The 12941-nt window shown below is 39.5% G+C and overlaps 1 non-coding gene across 1 annotated transcript; it reads right to left on the minus strand.

Annotated features, from left to right (window-relative positions):
- Nucleotides 1–1039: 1039 nt before the first annotated feature.
- Nucleotides 1040–1147, minus strand: LOC148573981 (small nucleolar RNA R71). The gene has a single exon (XR_015906376.1). It is a non-coding gene; the product is annotated as a small nucleolar RNA R71 (small nucleolar RNA).
- Nucleotides 1148–12941: the final 11794 nt, after the last annotated feature.

A 12941-nucleotide genomic window follows, 5' to 3' on the forward strand; every position in this document is an offset into this window, starting at 1 on the left:
TCAAAAAAGTGATTGCAAAATATCTTTTCTAACTTCCTAACTTCTTATCTTTTCAAAATTTGTTTCAACTAACTAACTAACTTTTTGTTTGTTTCTTACCTTTTTCAAAACTACCTAACTAACTCTCTCTCTCTAATTTTAGAAAAAATCTTCCCTCTTTTTCAAAATTTCTTTTTAATTAGACTAATTATTTTATGTTTTATTTGAATTTTTGAAAAACTACTAACCTTTTTCAAAAACTATTTTCGAAAATCACTAACTCTTTTTCAAAAATTATTTTCGAAAATTCTCTCCTCCTCTCATCCCCTTCTATTTATTTATTTATCTACTAACATCTCTTCATCTCACATCTCTGCTCCTATCATCACCTTTGTGTTTGGATTCTTCATTCTTCTTCACCTCTATTCCTTTTCTTCTTCACCCCTATTCCTTTTCTTCTTCTACTAACAATAAGGAACCTCTTTACTGTGACATAGAGGATTCCTCTTCTTTTCTTTTTCTCTTCTCTTTCTTATGAGCAGGGACAAAGAAAAAGGCATTCTTGTTGAAGCTGATCCAGAACCTGAAAGGACTCTGAAGAGAAAACTAAGAGAAGCTAAATTACAACAATCCAGAGACAACCTTATTGAAAATTTCGAACAAGTAAAGGAGATGGCAACCGAACCCAACAACAATAATGCAAGGAGAATGTACTGCACCTAATTCCAATTTACATGGAAGAAGCATCTCCATTCCTGCCATTGGAGCAAACAACTTTGAGCTGAAACCTCAGCTAGTTTCTCTGATGCAGCAGAACTGCAAGTTTCATGGACTTCCATCTGAAGATCCTTTTTAGTTCTTAACTGAATTCTTGCAGATCTGTGATACTGTTAAGACTAATAGAGTAGATCCTGAAGTTTACAGGCTCATGCTTTTCCCTTTTGCTATAAGAGACAGAGCTAGAGTGTGGTTGGACTCTCAACCCAGAGATAGCCTGAACTCTTGGGATAAGCTGGTCACGGCTTTCTTAGCCAAGTTCTTTCCTCCTCAAAAGCTAAGCAAGCTTAGAGTGGATGTTCAGACCTTCAGACAGAAGGAAGGTGAATCCCTCTATGAAGCTTGGGAAAGATACAAGCAGCTGACCAAAAAGTGTCCTTCTGACATGCTTTCAGAATGGACCATCCTGGATATATTCTATGATGGTTTATCTGAGCTATCAAAGATGTCATTGGATACTTCTGCAGGTGGATCCATTCACCTAAAGAAAACGCCTGCAGAAGCTCAAGAACTCATTGACATGGTTGCTAATAACCAGTTCATGTACACTTCTGAGAGGAATCCTGTGAGTAATGGGACGCCTATGAAGAAGGGAGTTCTTGAAATTGATACTCTGAATGCCATATTAGCTCAGAACAAAATATTGACTCAGCAAGTCAATATGATTTCTCAGAATCTGAATGGAGTGCAAGCTGCATCCAACAGTACTCAAGAGGCTTCTTATGAAGAAGAAGCTTATGATCCTGAAAACCCTGCAATAGCAGAGGTGAATTACTTAGGTGAACCTTATGGAAACACCTATAATCCATCATGGAGAAATTATTCAAATCTCTCATGGAAGGATCAAAGGCCTCAACAAGGCTTTAATAATGGTGGAAGAAACAGGTTTAACAATAATAAACCTTTTTCATCATCCACTCAGCAACAGACAGAGAATTCTGAGCAGAATCCATCTAGCTTAGCAAATTTAGTCTCTGATCTATCTAAGGCCACTGTAAGTTTCATGAATGAAACAAGGTCGTCCATTAGAAATTTGGAAGCACAAGTGGGCCAGCTGAGTAAAAGGATCACTGAAATCTCTCCTAGTACTCTCCCAAGCAATACAGAAGAGAATCCAAAAGGAAAGTGCAAGGCCATTGAATTGATCACCATGGCCGAACCTGTAAGGGATGGAGAGGACGTGAATCCCAAGGAGGAAGACCTCCTGGGACATTCAGTGATCAATAAGGAGCTTCCCTCTGAGGAACCAAAGGAATCAGAGACTCATCTAGAGACCATAGAGATTCCATTGAACCTCTTTATGCCATTCATGAGCTCTGATGAGTATTCCTCTTCCGAAGAGAATGAGGATGTTACTGAAGAGCAAGCTGCCAAGTTCCTTGGTGCAATCATGAAGCTGAATGCCAAATTATTTGGTATTGAGACTTGGGGAGATGAACCTCCCTTGTTCACCAATGAACTAAGTGATCTAGATCAACTGAGATTGCCTCAGAAGAAACAGGATCCTAGAAAGTTCTTAACACCTTGTACCATAGGCACCATGATCTTTAAGGCTCTGTGTGACCTTGGTTCAGGGATAAACCTCATGCCCCTCTCTGTAATAGAGAAGCTGGGAATCTTTGGGGTGCAAGTTGCTAAAATCTCATTAGAGATGGCAGACAATTCGAGAAAACAGGCTTATGGACAAGTAGAGGACGTGTTAGTAAAGGTTGAAGGCCTTTACATCCCTACTGATTTCATAGTCCTAGATACTGGGAAGGATGAGGATGAATCCATCATCCTAGGAAGACCCTTCCTAACCACAGCAAGAGCTGTGATTGATGTGGACAGAGGAGAATTGATCCTTCAAATAAATGAGGACAACCTTGCGTTTACAACTCAAGGATCTCTCTCTGCATCCATGGAGAGGAAGCATAAAAGGCTTCTCTCAAAGCAGAGTCAAACAAAGCCCCCACAGTCAAACTCTAAGTTTGGTGTTGGGAGGCCACAACCAAACTCTAAGTTTGGTGTTGAACTCCCATATCCAAACTCTAAGTTTGGTGTTGGAGAGCCTCAACAATGCTCTGAACATATGTGAGGCTCCATGAGAGCCCACTATCAAGCTATTGACATTAAAGAAGCGCTTGTTGGGAGGCAACCCAATTTTTATTTATCCAACTATATTTTTCTTAGTTATATGTCTTTATAGGTTCATGATCATGTAGAGTCACAAAATAAATATAAAAATTAAAAACGGAATCAAAAACAGCAGAAGAAAAATCACACCCTGGAGGAAGACCTTACTGGCGTTTAAACGCCAGAAATGGGCAGCATCTTGGCATTTAAACTCCAGTAAGAAGCATGTTTTGGGCGTTCAACGCCAGAACAGAGCATGGTTTTGGCGCTGAACGCCAGAAATGGGCAGCATCTGGGCGTTTGAACGCCAGAAATGCACCCTGGAGAAGAGCTGGCGCTGAACGCCCAGAACAAGCATGGTTCTGGCATTGAGGAGAAGAGCTGGCGCTGAACGCCCAGAACAAGCATGGTTCTGGCGTTCAACGCCAGAAATGGGCAACAAATGGGCGTTCAACGCCCAGAACAAGCACCAATCTGGCGCTGAACGCCCAGAGTTGTGTGCAAAGGCATTTTATATGCCTAATTTGGTGCAAGGTTGTAAATCCTTGAACACCTCAGGATCTGTGGACCCCACAGGATCACCTCAGGATCTGTGGACCCCACAGGATCCCCACCTACCTCCACTTACTTCTTCTCACCCCTCTTTCACACAATCCCATAAACACTCTTCCCCAAAACACTTCACCAATCACCTCAATCTCTCTTCCCCATCAACTCTTTACTACTCACATCCATCCACTCTTCCCCATAAACCTACCTCATAAACTCCACCTACCTTCAAAATTCAAAATCAATTTCCCACCCAAACCCACCCTAAATGGCCGAACTTACCCCCCTCCCTTCCCTATATATAGCCCTCCATTCCTCCTCATTTTCACACAACACAACCCTCCTTTCTCTTCTTGGCCGAAACACACCTCCCCCCTCCTCTCCATATTTTCTTCTTCTTCTTCATCTATTCTTTCTTCTCTTGCTCGAGGGAGAGCAAAAATTCTAAGTTTGGTGTGGAAAAAGCATAAGCTTTTTATTTTTCCATTACCATTGATGGCACCTAAGACCGGAGAATCCTCTAGGAAAGGAAAAGGGAAGAGAAAAGCTTCCACCTCCGAGTCATGGGAGATGGAAAGATTCATCTCCAAGCCGGTTACTAAGAAGATTGGACCTCAAGCCTGTGGCTAGAGGATGGTTGGAGTTCATCCAACGCTCCATCATCCCCACTAGCAACCGATCTGAAGTTACTGTGGATCGGGCCATCATGATCCATAGCATCATGATTGGAGAAGAAGTAGAGGTTCATGAAGTCATCTCCCTTGAACTCTACAAAATAGCTGAAAAGCCCTCTCCTGGGGCAAGGCTAGCTTTTCCTCATCTTATCTGCCATCTATGTTACTCAGCTAGAGCTTCCATAGAAGGAGACATTCACATTGACGAAGAGAAGCCCATCACTAAGAAAAAGATGGAGCAAGCAAGAGAGCCCATTCATGGAGCTCAAGAGGCGTATGAAGCTTATCACCATGAGATCTCGGAGATGCCTCAAATGCATTTTCCTCACAAAACTATTGGGAGCAAATCAACACCTCCCTAGGAGAATTAAGTTCCAACATGGGACAATTAAGGGTGGAACATCAAGAGCACTCCATCATCCTTCATGAAATTAGAGAAGATCAAAAAGCAATGAGGGAGGAGCAACAAAGACAAGGAAGAGACATAGAAGAGCTCAAGGACATCATTGGTTCCTCAAGAAGGAAATACCACCATCACTAAGGTGGATTCATTCCTTGTTCTTATTTCTTCTGTTTTTCATTTTCTCTATGTTAAATGCTTATCTATGTTTGTGTCTTCATTACATGATCATTAGTAGTTAGTAACTTTGTCTTAAAGTTATGAATGTCCTATGAATCCATCACCTCTCTTAAATGAAAAATGTTTTAATTCAAAAGAACAAGAAATACATGAGTTTTGAATTTATCCTTGAACTTAGTTTAATTATATTGATGTGGTGACAATGCTTCTTGTTTTCTGAATGTATGCTTGAACAGTGCATATGTCTTTTGAAGTTGTTGTTTAAGAATGTTAAATATGTTGGCTCTTGAAAGAATGATGACTAGGAAACATGTTATTTGATAATCTGAAAAATCATAAAAATGATTCTTGAAGCAAGAAAAAGCAGCAAAGAACAAAGCTTGCAGAAAAAAAAAGGGGGCAAAAAAAATAGAAAGAAAGAGAAAAAGCCAAAAGCTCTTAAAACCAAGAGGCAAGAGCAAAAAGCCAATAACCCTTAAAACCAAAAGGCAAGGGCAAATAAAAAGGATCCCAAGGCTTTGAGCATCAGTGGATAGGAGGGCCTAAAGGAATAAAATCCTGGCCTAAGCGGCTAAACCAAGCTGTCCCTAACCATGTGCTTGTGGCGTGTAGGTGTCAAGTGAAAACTTGAGACTGAGCGGTTAAAGTCAAGGTCCAAAGCAAAAAAAAAGAGTGTGCTTAAGAACCCTGGACACCTCTAATTGGGGACTTTAGCAAAGCTGAGTCACAATCTGAAAAGGTTCACCCAATTATGTGTCTGTGGCATTTATGTATCCGGTGGTAATACTGGAAAACAAAGTGCTTAGGACCACGGCCAAGACTCATAAAATAGCTGTGTTCAAGAATCATCATACTGAACTAGGAGAATCAATAACACTATCTGAACTCTGAGTTCCTATAGATGCCAATCATTCTAAACTTCAATGGATAAAGTGAGATGCCAAAACTATTTAAGAGGCAAAAAGCTATAAGTCCCGCTCATTTAATTAGAGCTATGTTTCATTGATAGTTTGGAATTTATAGTATATTCTCTTCTTTTTATCCTATTTGATTTTTAGTTGCTTGGGGATAAGCAACAATTTAAGTTTGGTGTTGTGATGAGCGGATAATTTATACGCTTTTTGGCATTGTTTTTAGTATGTTTTTAGTGGAATCTGGTTACTTTTAGGGATGTTTTCATTAGTTTTTATGTTAAATTCACATTTCTAGACTTTACTATGAGTTTTTGTGTTTTTCTGTGATTTCAGGTATTTTCTGGCTGAAATTGAGGGACTTGAGCAAAAATCAGATTCAGAGGTTGAAGAAGGACTGCTGATGCTGTTGGATTCTGACCTCCCTGCACTCAAAATGGATTTTATGGAGCTACAGAACTCAAAATGGCGCGCTTCCAATTGCGTTGGAAAGTAGACATCTAGGGCTTTCCAGCAATGTATAATAGTCCATACTTTTCCCAAGTTTAGATGACACAAACTGGCGTTCAACGCCAGCTCTCTGCCCAATTCTGGCGTCTAGCGCCAGAAACAAGTTGCAAAGTGGAGTTCAACGCCCAAACTGGCACAAAAGCTGGCGTTCAACTCCAAGAATGACCTCTCCACGTGTAGATTTCAAGCTCAGCCCAAGCACACACCAAGTGGGCCCCGGAAGTGGATTTATGCATCAATTACTTACTTTTGTAAACCCTAGTGACTAGTTTATTATAAATAGAACTTTTTATCACTGTATTCGTAGTCTTGGTTACTCTGGTTCCCCTCTGGGGCCGAGACCAATGAACTCCATTATCACTTATGTATTTTCAATGATAGAGTTTCTGCACTCCATAGATTAAGGTGTGGAGCTCTGCTGTTCCTCAAAGATTAATATAAAGTACTACTATTTTCTATTCAATTCATCTTATTTCGCTTCTAAGATATTCATTCGCACTTCAACCTGAATGTGATGAATGTGACAATCATCATCATTCCCTATGAACGCGTGCCTGACAACCACTTCCGTTCTACATTAGATTGAATGAGTATCTCTTAGATCTTTTAATTAGAATCTTCGTGGTATAAGCTAGATTGATGGCGGCATTCATGAGAGTCCGGAAAGTCTAAACCTTGTCCGTGGTATTCCGAGTAGGACTCTGGGATTGAATGACTGTGACGAACTCCAAACTCGCGAGTGCTGGGTGTAGTGACAGACGCAAAAGGATAGTAAATTCTATTCCAGTATGATCGAGAACCTCCAAGATGATTAGCCATGCAGTGACAGCGCATCGGACCATTTTCACAGAGAGGAATAGGATGCAACCAACGACAAGGGTGATGCCTCCAAACGATTAGCCATGCTGTGACAGAGCATTTGGACCATTTTCCCGAGAGAATTGAAAGTAGCCATTGGTACCGGTGACATCCTTACACAAAGCCAGCCATAGAAAGGAGTAAGACGGATTGGATGAAGACAGCAGAAAAGCAGAGGTTCAGAGGAACGAATGCATCTCCATACGCTTATCTGAAATTCTCACCAATGATCTACATAAGTATTTCTATCCTTCTTTTATTACTAAATTTCGAAAACTACATAATTATTTTATATCTGCCTGACTGAGATTTACAAGGTGACCATAGCTTGCTTCATACCAACAATCTCCGTGGGATTCGACCCTTACTCACGTAAGGTATTACTTGGACGACCCAGTGCACTTGCTATTCAGTTATGCGAAGTTGTGAAGATATGTTTAGACCATGGTTCTGTGCATCCGTTTTTGGTGCCATCGCCAGGGAATCAATTTCGAACAATAATTCACAACCTGAGTAACAATTTCGCATACCATGCATGTACTGGACTTGTTCTTGCTGTTGATCCTATTGAGTTTCTTCATTTGCCCCCCATGTGGATGATGGTTGACTTGTGTTGACTGCTGTAACTTGGAGGCTATCAATCCTTTTGGCCATTTGCTCAAATTGTTGTTGAATTTGCTGCTGCATCATTTTGTTTTGAGCTAAGATTGAGTCCACTCCTTCCAACTCCATCACTCCTTTCCTTTGTGATGGTTGGCGTTGCCTTTGGTGAGCAAAGAAATACTGATTGTTAGCCACCATATCAATGAGATTTTGAGCTTCTTTTGCATTCTTCATCAATTGTAGAGAACCTCATGTTGAATGATCAAGAGCCTCCTGAGATTTCAATGTCAACCCTTCATAAAAATTCTGCAATCTGTCCCAGTCACTGAACATTTCAGGGGGGCACTTCCTAATTAGAGCCTTGTATCTCTCCCATGCCTCATAGATGGGTTCAGTGTCCATTTGTGTGAATGTTTGCACTTCAGTTTTCAGCCTGATGACCCTTTGAGGTGGGTAAAATTTGGCAAGGAACTTGCTCACTAGATCGTCCCAGTTGTTGATGCTATCTCTTGGGAAAGATTCTAACCATTGAGTGGCTTTGTCTCTGAGAGAAAATGGAAATAGCAGTAGCTTATAGCTATCAGGATGCACACCATTGGTTTTGACAGTGTCACAAATTCTCAAGAAGGTAGACAAATGTTGGTTCGGATCTTCAAGTGGTCCTCCTCCATAAGAACAATTATTTTGAACCAAGGTGATTAGTTGTGGCTTCAGTTCAAAGTTATTTGCATTAACATTTGGGGTAAGAATGCTACTCCCACAATGTCTAGGATTTACAAAAGTGTAGGAAGCCAAAACTTCTCTGTGGTGGATTGTTGTTGTTATTGGCTGCTCCTCCTGGTGGATTTGTTGGGTTTGTTGAGTGTTCCTCCATATCTTGGAACTCTTCTTCTGAATCCTCTTCTCCAATAATGTTTTTCCCTCTTTCAGCTCTTCTTAATCTCCTGAGGGTTCTTTCGTCTTGTTCACAAAATGTGGGTATAGCTCCCCTTGTCCCTGACATACAAACCAAACATAAAAATCACACAAAATCAGAAAAGCAATAACACTTCAATCCATTGCTGGAGTGAATTTTAGTTAGCTTAAGCAAAAATTCAAACAGTTAGTGTGTTAGTTAAAAATTAAAGAAACAGAAAAGAAAAAGTGCTTGATCTAGATCTCCACTTCACTTAATCATTGTCAATCTAATCAATCCCCGGCAATGGTGCCAAAAACTTGATGGATAATTTGGAAAAAGAATTCCAACGCCCAAAACTAACCGGCAAGTGTACCGGGTCGCATCAAGTAATAATAACTCACATGAGTGAGGTCGATCCTACAGGGATTGAAGGATTGAGCAATTTCAGTTTAGTGGTTGATTTAGTCAAGCGAATCAAGTATTGGTTTGAGTGGTTTGTAATTGACAGAAGCTAAATTGCATGAATTGTAAAGGGAGAGGGAAGAATTGCAGTAAATTAAAGGAGACAGAAAATAAAAGTTCTGAATCTTAAAGAACAAGTAAATTAAATTGCAGAAACTTAGATTGCAAGAAATGTAAATGACTGAATCTTAAAGTGCAAGAAAGGTAAATTGCTTAAATTATAAAAAGAATTGGGAACTGGGATTGCAGAAGTTTAAACAAGCAGAAGTAAATTGCAATAAACAGAAGAGTAAAAGGTGAATTGAAGTAAAGTGGATCTTAAACAGCAAAGTGAAAATGATTGAAGAATTAAGAACAGAAAGTAAATGCAGCTCAATTGCAGAAATTAAAAGAGAAATTGAAGATCTCAGGGGTGAAAGAGACTAGAAAACAAGTCTAGATCTCAAATCCTTCCTTAATCCAACAAGAATAATTGCAAAAGAAATGAAAAAGTAAATTGCAGAAGAAGTAGAAGAGAGAAAGCAGTAAACAGAATGTGAAGTGTAAATCAAAGTTTCTTAGAATTATGCAGAAAGATAAAACAAGAGATCTCAAGGTGAGATTGAAACAGAATTTCTTCAATTCTCCACCCAAGATCCAAAACAAGAAGTAAAGAGTGCTCAAGAGAGAACCAAGAAGAAGAGAGATCAATTCTCCTTTCAAGTTCTCAGAAATCCAAATTCAAAGTAAAACTCTCAAAATTACAAAAATGAAATTTCTCAAAGAAGCCAAAAGTCCTTCCTAAATCAAACTAACACTTATTTATACACTTCCTAATTTAGATCTAAGAATTTGGGTGGGCTCTAAAATTTGGTGAAGAAATGAATTAATTTGGATTTTTAATGGATTTTTGGCCCATGGTGCATCTCCCAGGGGATGGCTCAGTTCAAATACCAAACTGAGTGCCCAATCTTGCCTTGTGTTGCCCAATTTGGTGCGCCAGCCCCCTGTCCGTGTTGCATTACACTAGAGCTCAGTTGAAAAATTGAACTGAGCTCTATGTCTTGCCTTGGGTGTGTCAAGCGTGCATCCTAGCTCCCTGGTCGTGTCAAGGTGCGCATGACAAGCTCCTTGGTGTGCTTCTTGTTGCGCCAAAGTGTGGGGGATGGGGGGAGAGTAGCGCTCAGTTGGGAAAACCAACTGAGCTTCCCATTGTGGCGCCTTGCTTTGGGCTTCAAGCTCCCAGGTTCGACTCTTGGTGGAAGCAAATGGATGCAAATTTCCTTGAAAGAGTGGAGCGCTCCTTCCTTGCCTTTCATGAAGCTCCTTGGTTCGAACCTTGGGAGAGCCATTTTGGCTCATTTTCTTTGCACCAAGAGTAGCACTCCTCCCTTGTCTTGCATGAGTTCCCAGGTTCGAATCCTAGCCAACTCACATTGGCTTATTTTCCTTGCAAGCTTGGTAGCGTAAGGTTCTGTGTTCAAACCTTGTGGAAGGCTTTTTGGCAATTTTCTCTTATTTTCCTTGCAAGGAGCGTTCCTTGCTTTCCTTGGGTCATGAGTTCGATACCTTGTAGCTTCACTCCTTGGCTTTTTGCTTTGAATTAATTTTGGAGAACCCCTGATAAAGCTCACTTAGTGAACTGAGCTTGATGTCCTTTCCTTGCTTTCTTTGGTGCTCAGTTAACTAAGTGAACTGAGCTTTGTGCTTTGCTTTCTCCCTTTTTTTCTTTGTGGAGCTCGATTCACTCTCCCAACTTAGCTCTCCTTCTTCCTCAATGTTGCTACGCTTTTTCTTCTCTTGGGCACGCTCCTTAGGCCACGCTTTTCTTTTTTTTTTCTTTTCTTCACCTACAAGAAATCAAAACAACCAATCAAAGTATCACCAAATTTACAAGGTTTAAAGTTCATTCATAATTCAATAAATTTTAGCTCAAACCTCATGATTTTGTATCAATTAAAGGGTGGTTAGTTGATTTAACAAAATATGCAATTCCACTCCAAATTACTTACTTACAATGCAAGAAAGTACATAAAACCTAATAAAAACAAAGAAAAAGACTAGTAAAACTAGGCTAAGATGACTTGTCATCACTCCCCACAAGAGCAGAGCACTCCACTGGGAGCAAATGCTCTTGGGCTGAAAATTCAATTAAAAATCCAATTAAATTCAATTCTTCACCAAATTAAAAAGCCCACCCAAATTCTAAAATCCAAGGATAGAAAGTGTATAAATAGAAGCTAGTTTGATTTAGTGTGGACCTTTTTGCTTCCTTGAGAATTTTCATTTTTGTAATTGTGAGAGTTTTACTTTGAATTTGGATCTTGGAGAATTTGGAAGGAGAATTGATCTCTCTTCTTCCTTGTTCTTGCTTGAGCACTCTTTACTTCTTATCTTGGATCTTGGGTGGAGAATTGAAGAAATTCTGTTTCAATCTCACCTTGAGATCTCTTTGTTTATCTTTTTGCATAATTCTAAAAATTGTAATTTGATTGCAAATTCTGTTTACTGCTTTCACTCTTCTACTTCTTCTGCAATTTACTTTTCCATTTTCTTTTGCAATTGTTCTTGTTGGATCAAGGAAGGATTTGAGATCTAGACTTGTTTTCTAGTCTCTTCCACTCCTAAGATCTTCAATTTCTCTTTTGACTTCTGCAATTAAACTACATCTACTTTCTGTTTTAATTCTTCAAGCATTTTTACTTTTCTGTTTGAGATCTACTTAAATTCAATTCATCTTTTGCTCTTATGTTTGTTGCAATTCACTTATGATTGTTTAATTTCTGCAATTTCAGCTCCCTGAACCCTTTTATAATTCAAGCAATTTATATTTCTTACACTTTAAGATTCAGTTATTTACATTTCTTGCAATCTAAGTTTCTGCTATTTAATTTACTTGTTCTTTAAGATTCAACACTTTTATTTTCTGTTCTCTTTAATTTACTGCAATTCTTCCCTCCCCCTTTATAATTCATGCAATTTAGCTTCTGTCAATTACAAACCACTCAAACCAACACTTGATTCACTTGACTAAATCAACCACTAAACTAAAATTGCTCAATCCTTCAATCCCTGTGGGATCGACCTCACTCATGTGAGTTATTATTACTTGATGCGACCCAGTACACTTGCCGGCTAGATTTGTGTGCTTGGAATTCATTTTCCAAAAATACACATCAAGTTTTTGGCGCCGTTGCCAGGGATTGATTTGATTGACAATAATTAAGTGAAGTGGAGATCTAGATCAAGCACTTTTTCTTTTCTATTTCTTTAATTTTTGACTAACACACTAACTGTTTGAATTTTTGCTTAAGATAACTAAAACCCCACTTTAGCAATAGAGTGGGATTTTCCTGGCTTTTCTGATTTTATGCATTTCTTGTATTTCTGCTCACTGAGTGAATGACAGAAGCAATTTTCTTCTATTGATCTTTCAAGCCTGTCAACTGTTTGATACATTGTGTCATCTAATCCTCTAACCACATTTTGGCATGAGTATATTCGATCTTTATTTGGACTGTTTGTGATTGTGCAGATCATGGAGGGGAACTCAACGAATTCCAGTAATTGTGGGAGTAGTGTCCTCACCTTAGATGACAATGCAACCCATGACTTGAAGCATCCGCTCATCACCATGAATGATGTTGCTCAATGGCTTGAAGCCTTCCCACAAGGAAGCATCATCGGATGGGAGGATCTAATGAGTGAATTCCTGGCCAAGTTGAAACCACCCAAGGAAATTGGTAAGCTAGAAGCAGAAGTGCAACCATCCACACAAGAGAAAGAAGTGATGGAAATTGAAGGTGTAAATGCAGTCGTGAACCAAAACAAGCAGATGCATCAACAAACTCTGCAACAACTGGAGTTGATGGTCAGAAAAATCAATGAGCTGCGAACTGCTGTAGTAAATGCATACAACCTACCTCAAAATTCACATGGTTGGAATCAACCTGAAAAAGGTTTTGGAGCAATTAACTATGAGCAACAAAGTCATGAGCGATTACACTCTCCAAACAGTACCTCAAGCTTGTTCCAACACAAGTCTC

This window comes from Arachis ipaensis, chromosome B2, assembly GCF_059453495.1.
Source record: "Arachis ipaensis isolate K30076 ecotype BB chromosome B2, ASM5945349v1, whole genome shotgun sequence".
NCBI classification, from domain to species: Eukaryota; Viridiplantae; Streptophyta; class Magnoliopsida; order Fabales; family Fabaceae; genus Arachis; species Arachis ipaensis.